Here is a 14,234-nt window from a genome sequence, read left to right as displayed (position 1 = left end):
GCCCAGTTTTAAATTATCAATAATTCCTTTATGTTGTACTGTGTCGTGCCATATCTGGTTTTGCTTCGAGTAGTTCATTCAAACCAAGTGTTTGTATGGAAAGAATCATCTTACTAGGAGTCACTTTGAGCTTTGTTGGTCCATGATTAATTTGCTTTCTGAATCTATTTCTCACTAGTTACCTTGTGTTTAAATGAACAAAAATAAGCCCTCATAAATTCGATTATGTTGTGTGGTAGCTAGTACTATTAAAATTCCTATCTTAATTTAGTTTTGATTTTCTGGGAATGGGAGGAAGTTTATTCTTTGTCAAAAAAGAAGTGAAGAGTCATTGTCTAATGCAAATAGAAGTTGGAGCCCTATATATAGGGTTTACTATTAAAGAGTTTGGTGGTTTTTAGTTCAAGGACCTTCTCCTGTCTACAGGCTTTACTATTAGGACTTTATTTTGGTCCCCGAGTCCTCACAGGAAGAGGAGAGGACTCATAGGAAAATATGGGTGTAATTTGAGTGTTTGTCTATTGTTTGAGTGTAAAGAGAGTTCTAACCGTATATTATGGCTGTGAGGTTTGTGAATGTTCTTTGTGAGAATTTGTGCTCTATTTGTGAGTTTTGATTGAGAATAGTTGTAATCCTTATCATTGATAGTGGATTTTGGTTGGTGTTGTCCTCGAATGTAAGCTTTGAGTTAGTCGAATCATATTAAATATTATTGCCCTCTATAAATGTTCTATTTTATTATTCATGTGAATGCACTTCCACTAATTCCAAATTCTAATAAATTGGTATTAGAGCTCAATGTTGATCTTATTGTGGTTTGAGAATGTATTTTTTTGCACTAGTTTGAAATTGGTTCAAGATAGATGCGGTGATGTGTGCACAAGTTAAGTTTGGCTTTAGATGTGAAAACGATGATAACTTGTTCAAGAAAAGTTTGCTTGGGTTAAAGTGGAGTTCCTACAAACAAACAAACAAAAAAAAGGAAATTGCTTGATGGAATTTGAATCCATAAGGGGATTTGTTTCAGTTTGACTCAAATTCCAATTCTAATTTTACTTGAATTTTCTTGGCAGGGAAGGAAGTTTTTTCTTCATAAAATTAAAAGGCAAATGAAGAATCCATGTCTAACAATGAATAGGAGTTAGAGTGCTATATATAGCCTTTAGTAATATGGGATTTGGTGGCTTTGACCTAAGTTTCTCCTACATGGGATGGGGAGAAGACTTTATAGAAGAACGTAATCTTTGAAAAATAATTTGAGTATTTGCCTATTGTTTGAGAAAGTTAATGATTGTATTAAGGTTGGGATTGTGAGTTTGCATGTGAGTTTGCGTTTGGGAGAGGTTTTATTTTATGTTTATGGTTGTGAGATTTGTGAATAATGTTTGTAAGAATCTGTGTTTTGTTTGTAAAGTTTGATTAGGGGTGATCGTAATTCATATTGCTAATAGTAAATTTTGGTTGGTGTTGTTCATGGATATAATAGGCTTGAAGTTGGCTAAATCACGTTAAATATTGTTGTTTTGTATGATTATTTTATTTTATTATTTTTATGAATGTGCTTCCAATAGCCCCAAGTCCAATTTGTATTTCAAATTTTTGGTTGAGTAATTCATTTAAATGGATGCTTTTAAAGAGAATGATTTAGATTTCAATTTTTTGATTCATAGAAAATTAGGGATAGAATATGACTTATTTATTTATTATTATTATTGATGAAATATGTAGCATCTCTAATCCGTTCAAAATTCCTTTGCTCCAGACGAATATACAAGATCATAGATGCCACTTAAAGAAGCTTTCAAGATTGAATCCATATCATTCAAATAGCTAAAAATGATGGACTGCAAATTATGCCAAGAAATATGTAGATATGGAAGGAGCACTATAAAGGTATTACAAATTTACTATCATATTTTTAGGACGAAGTTTTTCTCTAAAAACTTCAAAAGTCTAATTTATCAATTCATAAAGCCTCCTAAAATCCATGAGATCTTAGGTTAAGAATTCTCAACTAGCTTCTTAGACCATCCCATAGAATATTTCTTAGTAATTACTTGGCATGTGAGACAAGACTGCACACCCAGGCAAATAATTAGATGCTTAAAGAGTTTTGAACACTTTTGTTAGCACCAAAAAAATAAAATTCCTCCATCTATATGATATCTAAAAGCTAAATTGTAGCAACGTTCCTACTTATTGAAATTAGCGTAGCATTTCCATCCATTTTAGCCCACTTTGGTTCATTTAATCCATTTCAATCCAATTCAGTCTACTTTGGTCTAGTTAGGTCAACTTCAGTACATTCAATCCATTTGGTCCAATTTGGTCCATCTTGGTTCATTCAATCCACTTCAGTGATGCATTAGGAGGAGATGTTTGTGTAGAAAAATGAGCTGCTTCATTGACAATTATTGGTAAGTTCTTGACAAAATTATATTTTTCTTATGTTATTAAAATCTTGTATTTTTTTTTTCTAATATAAGTTATAAATTCACTTATATTAGCTTCTTTTTTAGGTCATTCAAGACATATAAAGGATACCATCATGCACCATTAACATGATAGTTACTGCACATGTATAAGTGTTTATGGGATGTGAAAGGATGGGGGTTAGGGTTCAAGTCTCCAAGAGAGAATTTTGCACACATAAACTTCGATTAGGCTTAGAGAATAATTCTACCTCGGATAACTAAATAAAAATTAAAAAATAATAAAATTAAAAACATATAAAGGATGAACTGTTTTATAAGGAGCACTAGAAATAAATTTCAACCATACATTACATTATTTACAAAATATATTGCCTTTTATAGTAATTGATTTTAAAATGCATTATGTTTCCTTAAAAATAATAATAATAATAATAATAACTTTACAAATTTAAAACACTTTCAAATAACAAATATAGATAACTAAATTCAGAAATTTTAATATATTGTATCTATTATATTGTTAGAAAATAATCACATCATTTTAAGAAAGGTTTAAAACTAATACTTATAAGTCTCATTTACTATTTTCATTTTTCATTTAACAAAAAAACAAATCTTCAAATTTTTCTGAGCATCACGTAAGTATACAACTAGTTAGTGATAAAATTTAGAGCCTTCAATCAAGTAGAACCTACATTTTTTGGATAAGAAAATATATCGTCCACGCTTCAGTGTTAAGCAATTACATGCATTTATGGGTTGTTATTGACTCTAACGTTATTCTCTCTCTTTTTTTCTTTTTCTTTTTTTCTTTCTTTCTTTATTCATGAAACTATACTAAAATGTTCAACTATTTATACTATACCCTAACCATAATCCCATAAAATAAGAAAATGGAGGATCCAAACTTTTGGATTTCAAACTTCAAAAGCACTTTTACAGTATCAATTTAAGAAAATGCTAGGATCATAACTTTTGTCACAACTTGCTTATGTGGCAAGTTGTGAGTGGTGAAGTAAAAGTGGTAGGTCCATCACCCACAACTTGCCATGTGAACAAGTTGTAGTAAGAGTTGTAGTCCTAGCATTACTCATTAACTTTCCCAGCAAAAGTGGCACCCACTGGACAATCATCACTAGTGATGGGCTTTAGGTAGAAATTTTTTCTTCCACCAAATAACTAACAACTTCTCCAAAAGAAATAATGAAAACCTGGTAACTAAAATTCATTTTGTGCGTATATCACAAATGGAAATTAGGGTGCAAACTAGCTAGTACTAACTACATAAACCAAAATTATCAATTTAAGTTGATTAAAAACCCCAAAGCAAAGGATATAATGGTTTAAACATCTACAACAAAGGTGAATTCAAAAAAGGTGGAGTTTAGAAATGAGTTCCATCTTTATGCAGACAAAGAAAGTTAATAGGTTTCACTTTTTGACTTATTAGTACAGCTTAAAACTGTTTTAGGAGTCAGGGGCTGGCTTTAATTAGTTAGCAGAAACCAGGTCACTGCTCTCTAAACTTGGCTACCTGCTCCACTTCCAGCCCAGCTTGATAAGGCAGGGAATCAGCTTTGGTGCTCTCTCCCAAATCAATGCTGCCCTCAGGACCAGTGCTCTCCTCCAAGTCAATGATTTCCTTACCTAGAGGAGATATAGAAGTTCATACGAGAAGAGAACATATAGTTATAAATGAGAGCATGTCTCTTCCGAAGCAATGAATACCAACTTTACAAAGTCATGTTTTATACAAATCATTAACTCGTTATTATGTATCACATGATCCTCATCTCATTAGCATCTTCGATGTTGTTTGAAAGGTAATTTTGTAGACAAGAATGAAACTTTTGTGATGATCTTTAAAAATTCATAGCAGTTGAATGAATTGAAATATAAATCTAAATATTCTTCCCTATAGATTATCCCTTTGAGAGAGAAAGAGAGAACAAAAAGTACAGTTTTCAGTTATTATGAAGTTCAGAACTTTACCCTGATAGTTTTCAGTTATTATGAAGTTCAGAACTTTACCCTGATGAACAACTGACAACTTTGAGCTCTGACCTGGCAAATGCTTCCTCCAAGCTGAGAGGACTTTACTCATTTTGACAGCCAACGACCTTGAGCTTTGGCCTGACAAACGTTTCCTCCTAGCTTTTTCGATAAGCAAATGTGTCCTAGCATTTTTGACAATTTTCTTGGCTTTCAATTTCTACAGGGTCACAGACATGAAAAAAGAAAAAAAGGGATATTATTAAAGTCTCAACATCTAGCATAAAACGCATAGAAAAATGCATAGAGGAGGACCTTAATATACAAATGGCAAAATGACAGGAGGAACTAGTTTTACTTTAAGCAGCACACCATCTATTTGAGGAAACCAATTGGAGGAACATGCCAATCAAGTAAAATTATTTTCAGAAATATTATGAATGGGAAAACATGGTGAAAGTTCTGGAAGTTAGAGCCTCCAGAACAATCAAGTTCAGACATTGGTAAAAACAAATAATTGGCTAGTGAGAAACATCTGCTCTTTCTAAAAGAAGAGCCATAACACTTACCTGGAAATTCAAGAGATCAACTGAACCTAAAAAACCCTAAAAGAATGACTAAGTTAATTGCTTTGCCTTCCTTCAAATTGCCTCCAATATGAAATATGTTAGGGGCATGAGAACACCCCAAGATGGCAGATGGCCTTATCATTCTGGAAAACTTGATACCCATTACGAAAGAAAATGCTGGAAAAAGGGAAAGTGGATCTCAGTCTCGGTTACCTAGTAATTGGGGGAGCAGTATACCTATCCTAGGCCCAATTTTTTTTTTTTTTTTTTTTGTGGTGGTTGGGGTGGTCTTAGCATCCTGGGAACAAAAATACATGAAAAAGCAAAATTTCTCAAGAAACTAAGCAATGAATGAAAAATGAAGAGATAAATGTTAATAATCAGGCCTGCTAAGTTCAAATATTCAAAAGAGTATATTGATCACTACATTCAATATTCATGTTGTATAAAAAGTCTATTGGAAGTTTGGAGGGAGAGGAGAGTGGAGGGTAAGGAGGAGAAATTGAGTAGAGTGGAGGAGAGGGGAGAATTATGATTAAACTTACTCCTTATTTGAATGTTTTAAAAATTAGTGGAAGGGGAATAGATATCCTTCCCCTTTGTTTGGACATTTTAAAAATTTTAGTTGGGGGAGTAGAGGGGAGGGGAATGATCATATAATTTGACCATTATTATCCTTATTTTCTAGTTTTAAAGAAATAGATATAAATTGACATCATAAGGGCAAAATTGACAATTTAAACATTTTTGATATAAGTGGAACCCCTCCCCTCTCCCTCCAACTTCCCCCAAATTGAGGGAATTAAAAATAAAGAGTTTGAAGGGGTAAGATACCCCTCCAAATCCCCTCAAACCTTTCCCCCTTCCCCTCTAAAAAAATCCTAACATGGTTCATTAAACCATTCTCATTGTTCTCTCTCTACACCCCTCCTCCGCCTCCATCCAAACACACTCTAAGGCATAGCAGGTGTTATGAACATCAACCTGAGAAAAAGGAAAGCTACTTGTGGATTTCTTTCATCATATACCACCTCTCTATCTTAGTATCCCTCATTTGAACTATGACAACAACAACATGGCCAGGGTCCCAAATTTTTTGGGGTTAGCTACAGATCCTCAACGTATTAGTCAGGGTTGACTACATATATTCCTCATTTGCACTAAAAGAAAAAAAATACTTAAAGTTACACTGAGTGTCTAAGAATGATTCAGTATTCTGCAAAGATAATTTAGTTGACCAAAATTTGTTCCACGCAAGAAACATCCTGTTCTTAATGCAAAGACCAAAGTGGGAATCTATTCCAACACTTGAACTATAATGATGCGATGAACTAGGGCTAGTTTCCCTTTTTTAAAAGTTACAAAATCAGAACAAGAAGAACAAGCAACAGAACAATCCCACAGACAAGAACAAAACAAAAGAGACCACTACTAGTTCCATCCTATCCTCATGAAAGACTTTGTCGCCTGCAATGCGAGATGGCACACATCCTTCAAAATAATTCTGAAAACTTGACAAAACCACAGACCCTGAAGCTTTTATTTACAGGTCTTGATGTCGTTGATGGTTGCTTGCTGCTAAATCTCATGTACACTTAGTACAGCTACTACAAATATCTTTACTACTAGTTAAGACCAGTATTCTTTGAGAGCCACTTTGTTTGGGAAAAAACAACATTTCTCACATATACATTATGCTTTATGCCTTTAAGCCAAGAAAAAGGTAAATATCCAATAGCATATATATTCATGACCAACATGTGGAAATTCTCAAAAGGCGGATTAGGCTAAGCAAGATGTTGTAATGAGAACGTCAATCAGTAGTTCTCAACATCTAGCGAGTACCTTCTCCAACAAAAAGAATTAAATTGATAATGACTTTATTGCCTTTATCATCAAATGGTCAAAACTGGGCTTTCTCTTATGCACTTTGTAACAAGATTGTGTCATACAGGGTGTTAAACAACTTCTAACTTTTTTTTTTTGCAGCTCAAACAACTTCTAACTTGAGTACTTACTTTAAGGGTTATAGGTGCATTTATCCTTAGTGGCACAATTATAATACTTGGGGTTATACCTTCATAGTCGCCTTACGAAAAGTACAAAGAAGATTTCCTATCCTAGTAGAAGGCTAGAGGAAGCAAAGACAGAAGAATGTTTTATGACAAGCACTAGCAGCTATTCATTTAAAAATATAATAGATGCATAGCCTACCTCAGTTCCCACAAGTCTAACTAGGTCAAGTTTTGTATTACATCTTGCTCCACTTCGGTTAGAGAATAAGCTAGAACCAGCTAACTAGAAAAACTTAGCCTAAAATGTTCGATTGGAGGCTGTTTATTGAACAAACCTTAGCCTAATTTTTTTCCATATGTATACAATTTGGGCTCTAGAAGTTAAAGCAATGCATTTGAAAAATGTAGATTTCCATAGAAAAGCATGTGATACAATTTGTAGAAATATTGCTAACCACAATGTCAAGATCCTTCTTACATTATTTCTTCATTTCTTTTGTAGCAAGGCTTCTACATCAAGCTAACAACTGACAGTGGAAAAAACAAACAGAAGCAGGACACATCATAGCTAATAATTTTGTGGGCTTAAACGTCTCACCCAAAAAAAAATAGTTATGCATTCATCATATGATTAATAAGCATGCTCCCATAATGACACATAATCATAAAAATGCCACCATAGATGTCATAAACACCCATGCACAAGGAAGCACATCACCAATAAACACACATAAAAAGATCTAAATAGTATGAAAACATAGAAATGACCCTCCCAATAGATATTCCATTCAATTTTTATAAAAAGAATTTCTCCGTTGTTATGACAAACTCGTAACAAAAAGGTTCCATCACTTTTTTTTTCTTCAGTATATCTTCCAATGAGCCAATGTTAGGTCACACATGGACATTTCACCAGGCTTAATAGAATTATGACATACACTGCTCTGGAAGTGTCCAATTCAGTTACTTCCAGAAAATCCGATGCAAGTAAGAAATTTCAATCATGTCTTCAAGGAAACAATACGCCATCTCATTTACGAGATTACAAACACAAAACTACATAAAATACAATGCATTTTCTTAAATGCATCATTCAACAACAGGAAAATGTGACCACCTGGAAGAATCCAAATGAAGTATATTAATGTTCATAAATACACTGAGGCAAAGTGTAGCAATAAGCAGCAAGTGGTGTTTCAGATATTTTATATGTTCATATCCTCCTAACTGATAAGTTTGCCACTTTATTTAAAAAAGGAATATTAGTAATAATATAGAAAATTCTTTCCTTTCATCTACTCATCTACCAAACAAGGGAAGTTAAGATTTACTTTCGATCCATCCACTTTTCCTTCCCTCTTACCAAACACTTACAATAGAAAATCAACTTCTTGCCTTTTTTTCCATCCTCCCCATTTCTTACTTCCTTCCACCTTTTCCTTTTTTTTTTTTTTTTAAAGAAAAAGAAAAAAGGAGACTGTTAGTGTCTGCAATTTGAACTGGTCAGATCAGGTAATAAATACCATGGAGACAGAGGAAAATCTTCTACCATTTAGGTAGGCTGAAGGGGCTAGCATTTCCATCATAAGGCCTACAATTCAGTATATCTTCATCCCATTATTACTAAAAGCAAAATGCTAAGACAAAGCACTGTACATCCTCATCTGATGCTACCAGCCACTTGCTTCACAGCTCAGAGACTCAAATTACAGTATTTCCAAGGACTTGTTGACAAATGGTATTCCACTTTAGACAAGGGGCCACTCTAGAACATTGTTGTCAGTATCAGAATGGAGACCATCTAGGCTGGTAAAATAGTCACCTTTCCTGCCAAGATCTATAAGGGAAGACTGGTCAATAAGGATATCCTCACAATATTTATTTCCAATTTCCATTGACAGAGATATACCTAAGGAGGATTATAAATTCTCTGGTCCAATTATCAAATCCTAGTCTGCTTCCATCAATCCAAAAAGATTCGGTTCAAATTCATTGAAAAACAACCAACTTCACTACCCCTAAATTCAACAAATCGATGCGAGCATAACTTATTAGGCAACAAAATCTCCACAAAATTATATCGGCTTAATCAATCTACCACTAAAAATTAAAATTTTATCATAAAATGCAGGTAAAAATAATGATTATATTGGACTCATAGGGATGAAATCCCCACCAGAAATTAAAAGATCAAAATAGACAGATGATGATGCATGGGTGTTCAATTACCGAGAGTTTACATCTGTCTTTTTGGACTTCATTCTTCAAAATGCAGCCGGTAGGAATTACAACTGATGATTTCTGATCTGCCATATAGGATAATTTCAATGGCACTGAAAATGTTATTTCTCTCACTTCCTCTCTGTTTGAGAAGCACATCAACCCTAAGTCTATGATGAAAATGAGGCATTAAAAGGCAATGCTTGAGAAAGAAAGATGCCTTTAACACCACGTGTTGACATTCTCTCCACGTGTTCATTAATGTAGTCACAAAATGTGCATGGAAATGAAGAGAATTGACTCTTGCAATTTCCTTATTTCTTTCCATTACAAGGTTTTATCTTCTTCCTCTTCTTTTTTTCTTTTTTTTTTTTTTTCATTTTTAAATAGCAAATACAGACGGAAAAATAAAATTATACAAAATCAAGGTCTCAAAAGGAAGAACATAATCTAACTCAAAGCAAATCACTGAAATAAAAATAAAATAAAATAAGTCAACTCAGCAAACCAATAATCAGCTTGATTAGCTTCTCCACAAGAATGGCTTGAAAAGGAGGCAATCCTCTTTATAATCATAGATAAGATAGGAAGCATTCATAGCAGCCAGGCAGATATCCCAATGGGAAGTGAAGGAACCTTTAAAATAGGATTATTGATCCTATTTAATCAAAACCCAGAACAAAAAGACATTACCATGGTGGTTAAATGATCAAATAAATCACTAAAAGATAAGAATTAATAATCATGAAGTTCGATAGGAACCTTAAACCCCATGCCCCGAACTTGGGCTACAAGCAACCTACTAATCTGACCCTCCTCCTCTCCTTTCTGGACTTGTCATATGCTAAACATAATTATCTTGAACTTCTTGCACATTGATATGGTAAACTGAAGCACATCATGCTACATCTCAAACAGCCTGACACAACTATTCAAATGATACCTACCTATGAACTTGATAAAGAATGTTGTAATATCTTAACCTTGAATTAATCTAGAAACCTAGTTTTGCCCCCATACAATAGACCAGCCTAGAGAAATATTTGGTTAATCTCTTTAAGAACATGATCTCAAAGGAGGGAAACAGGGGTGATTAATTTCCTCTACCGTTGCAGAACATTATAGTGATTTTGGTATAAAAAAGATGGAATGCAGAACTGTCAGGGCAACGGCCTTGAAAACCCCCAACTGAGTAGCAGCCCTCCTAACTTTTCCAGCCCAAAAGAATGCCTTCTTTATTCATGAGAGAAAAAAGTTAAAGCCTGAATCACATGTTCAAAGATTCGAGCGAGAACAGAAACATGCACCTCATAAACATATCCCTACAAACCAAAAAAAAAAAAAACTCATGCCTTTCTTATCATCATCCAAGACACTGTAAGCCATCAAACAGTAGTAGCATGAAAGAAATGACTTTTTTGATGGCCACATTGAAATTATAAGATACTTGATCTCCAAGATCAATATAATTCTACATTTTCAGAAGATCATCAATTAAGGTAGTGACAATTGCCTTCACAGCTCTACTCTCAACTGTTGGTTCAAACATTTAAAACACTCAGAAGCCTTATTTAAACTGATCCATCCTCTCTCTGATTTTTTCGAAGGTTTTGCCAATCCACACTATAAGAGAGCCATGGCACTCTGGATTGAAGTCTGATCAAATGAAAAATTAAACCATAACAAACTGTTCTTCAGGAGATGGCATTGAACCAGCGTACATCCATTCTCAAGGACTAACTTGGGTGTATTGATTTGATCCCAATCTCACGTCTTCAACCATATGCAGTGACTAAGCAGAAAAAGGAGCTGAAGATAAGTACATTAAAACCTATGACCTGGGGCAGAGAAACATTAATAGTGGAGGATATTATTTGTTATCATTAACACTGTCGAAGCAATGGAGGCTTGGAGATTTAATCTTAACAAAGAGGCTAGGTGGGTTATCACAACTCATCCTTTTGGATATCATATAGAAACACATACATGCCTTTCGATTTCAAGCTCGCGTCAATGAAATCACAACTTCTTAAGCCTCAATTAGGATCTCTAGAAGAATGCAAGAAATTCATCCATTGTTAAGCACTTTCCTTTCCTTTTCTGCATTCTTTCCAAGATCCACAACAACAAATTAGTCCAAAAAAAAAAATTTACTACGGATCTTTAACAGATTAGTCAATTCATCCATTCAATTCTATCTAAAGTTATACTCTCTGTTACTTCCTTAATTGACATCCTTTTTAACTACTACTAATGTTATTTTTGGTCTTCCTCTACCTTTGTTCGTTCTCTCAACTTGAATCAACTCACTCTTTCTTAACGCTACGCTACATTAATTGCTCTCCTCTTTCCACATTTGTTCCTAAAAGTGCAAATACCAAACAAGTAGCTACAAAGTAAGCCATTGATTGATACATTGAATTCCTCTTTATACAAATACATTCACCTTAAAATAACAAAGATTCTACAATTTTCACTATGCATAGCCCAAAAAAAGTAACTTCAATTAATGGTTCATTAAATATATATATATATATATATATTTCTACCTTTGTTCGTTCTCTCAACTTGAATCAACTCACTCTTTCTTAACGCTACGCTACATTAATTGCTCTCCTCTTTCCACATTTGTTCCTAAAAGTGCAAATACCAAACAAGTAGCTACAAAGTAAGCCATTGATTGATACATTGAATTCCTCTTTATACAAATACATTCACCTTAAAATAACAAAGATTCTACAATTTTCACTATGCATAGCCCAAAAAAAGTAACTTCAATTAATGGTTCATTAAATATATATATATATATATATATATTGCAAATTAAGAAGTCAAAGGCAAACAGCAATGCAATTTTATTTTCTATCCCAACTGTTTTTTCGACAATGAATTAAACTGAATATTGATGCTTATTACTAACTCTGCCATTGAAGCGTTAAAAATCTGGATTCAGAATCTTCCTCCGAAGCTGGAAGCAGCACATTGGAACTTTCCAGAAGGATATCCAAATGGCACGTGCCATTCCGTTGTTGCAAAAATGAAAGGCCCTAGCATAGCAGAGAAAATTGCAAAGAGATTGGAATATAGCTATAGGATTTCAATTTTCAACAAAACAAAATTTTGTTTGTTTAACGGGAAAATGTGAACAGCGTCAATAATCAATATTGTGGAGAAATAGAAACCTTCGAAACGACGTCGATTCCAATTCTTCAAAAAGCTAAAACGCCGTCGTTTGGAGGATCGCTCACATATTTTTCTCCGTCTAAAGTTCTTTGAAACGGCGGCAGAGTTTTTTGCTTATTATTCAGATTCTTGGGTCTTTACCTTGCGGACCAAGAAAATAAATGTTTTAACTATATCATCAAACGACAGTCGTTTTTATTTATTGAAAACAACAACTGCCCATTATAAAAACCTTGTACAAGGACTCCAATCCATATTCCTTAGATTTCTTCTACAACCATAACAAAATCTCATAAGTCATAACATTTTTTTTTCACAAGAAGCTAAGATGTCGGTCTTTCGTAGGTCAAAAAGAAATGAAATAAAATATATTATACATAGAGCCACCACAATTTAAAACATGGATGTTGTGAAATTTTGTTGTGCAACTAAACTTTCTCAACTTGTTAAATATTATACATTAAAGCCCCTCTTATATCTTGTTAAATTTTAGGAATTCTATTTCAAATATATTTGATTAGGGCAAAACATGGGTATGTACTTTAGATTTTCTTAAATCTAGCAAAATTGGACTCGAACCAAATAACCTACTTGAATCCAAAGAGAATATATGAGTATTGGTAAGGATTTTTTGACCCATAAAAAAAGGTTCAACTCAAACCTGATCTATTGAAATGTAAAGTCGAGTTGACTCCCAAATTACATAAATTGACCTTATATCAATTATCAAAGGGAATTTTTGTTTTCGATATTAGATGTAGAGATTTGGCCGTCACTGTCCCATTCCATCGTTACCATCCCTGAATTCTACAGAACTATTAAACTCATTCCCAACTCAGTTGATAATTTGTTCATGGCCTTTTGATGACAAATCGTTTCCTCTACAATCTTATGTGTATTAGTCAAATGACATTTTGAGGGCAAATACACACATGCTCAACGTTATATGCATAATGTTTTTGTTTATTTGTTCTTTTATTGGTTTTTAATAGAGGACAAAAACAGTATCATTAGGTTCTTTTTTTGTGAAATTTTATATGTGTGTGAGAGAGAGAGAGAGAGAGAGAGAGATATCGGGTTGATCAAATCCTAAAAAGACTAGGTAGGTATTATGGATTTTACAACTCATTTAGGAGAACTTGTTTCTAACTCGAACTTGATTTGGCTCAAATCAAACCAGACCAAAGTAAATCCAATCGACCCAACCCGCTTGTCAAGGTCTAATCTCCACAACTAAACTATCACTTCGAAACAATAGCATACCTTTAAGCATACTGCATACCTTTTCTAACTTTGAAACGACTATCCCTTTCTAACTCGACGACTGCAAACCTTAGTGAAACAACACTACCCAAGTCCATTCTAAAATCTTGACAACAATAGTGGTGTTTCAGAATACTATGATTTTATTTTGAAGTGTTTTGACCTCATATCCAGTGAGTTATATGACTCCAATTTAGATGACCAACATTTCCTTCAAAGTTATACATGTACGTAATTCAAGATTAAAAAAAAAATGAAAATTTTAATTCATAAATTGGTAATGTGAGCTTTGAGCCATACGCTAACTGGCCCATGGCCCATGACATGGCAGCAATACTGCAACCTGCCCATGACTTCATTTCCTTCAGTTAAAAAATCCTTTTAACCTTCAAATTAGACAGCCCCAAAGAGAAAACCACTAGTTCACTACAGCAATATCAGCTCATGAATGCCAGGCATCTGCCATTTATTAATCATGAGTGCAGAGTGGATTTCCTTTTTCAGACCATCATTTTTGCCAATCTGCACATTAAGGAAACAGGTTGAGGATTTAACTT

The 14,234-nt window shown here is 33.8% G+C and overlaps 1 long non-coding RNA gene across 1 annotated transcript; it reads right to left on the bottom strand.

Moving 5' to 3' along the window:
• Nucleotides 1–3,737: 3,737 nt before the first annotated feature.
• Nucleotides 3,738–12,558, bottom strand: LOC111993782 (uncharacterized). The gene is made up of 4 exons (XR_002881006.2): nucleotides 12,414–12,558; nucleotides 12,152–12,278; nucleotides 4,467–4,647; nucleotides 3,738–4,082 (listed from the first exon to the last, which is right to left on the bottom strand). It is a non-coding gene; the product is annotated as an uncharacterized LOC111993782 (long non-coding RNA).
• Between the last annotated feature and the right edge of the window lie 1,676 nt (nucleotides 12,559–14,234).

This window comes from Quercus suber, unplaced genomic scaffold (genome assembly GCF_002906115.3).
Source record: "Quercus suber isolate HL8 unplaced genomic scaffold, Cork oak 2.0 scaffold_173, whole genome shotgun sequence".
Classification (NCBI taxonomy): Eukaryota; Viridiplantae; Streptophyta; class Magnoliopsida; order Fagales; family Fagaceae; genus Quercus; species Quercus suber.
This window is presented reverse-complemented; position numbering and strand designations above follow the sequence as displayed.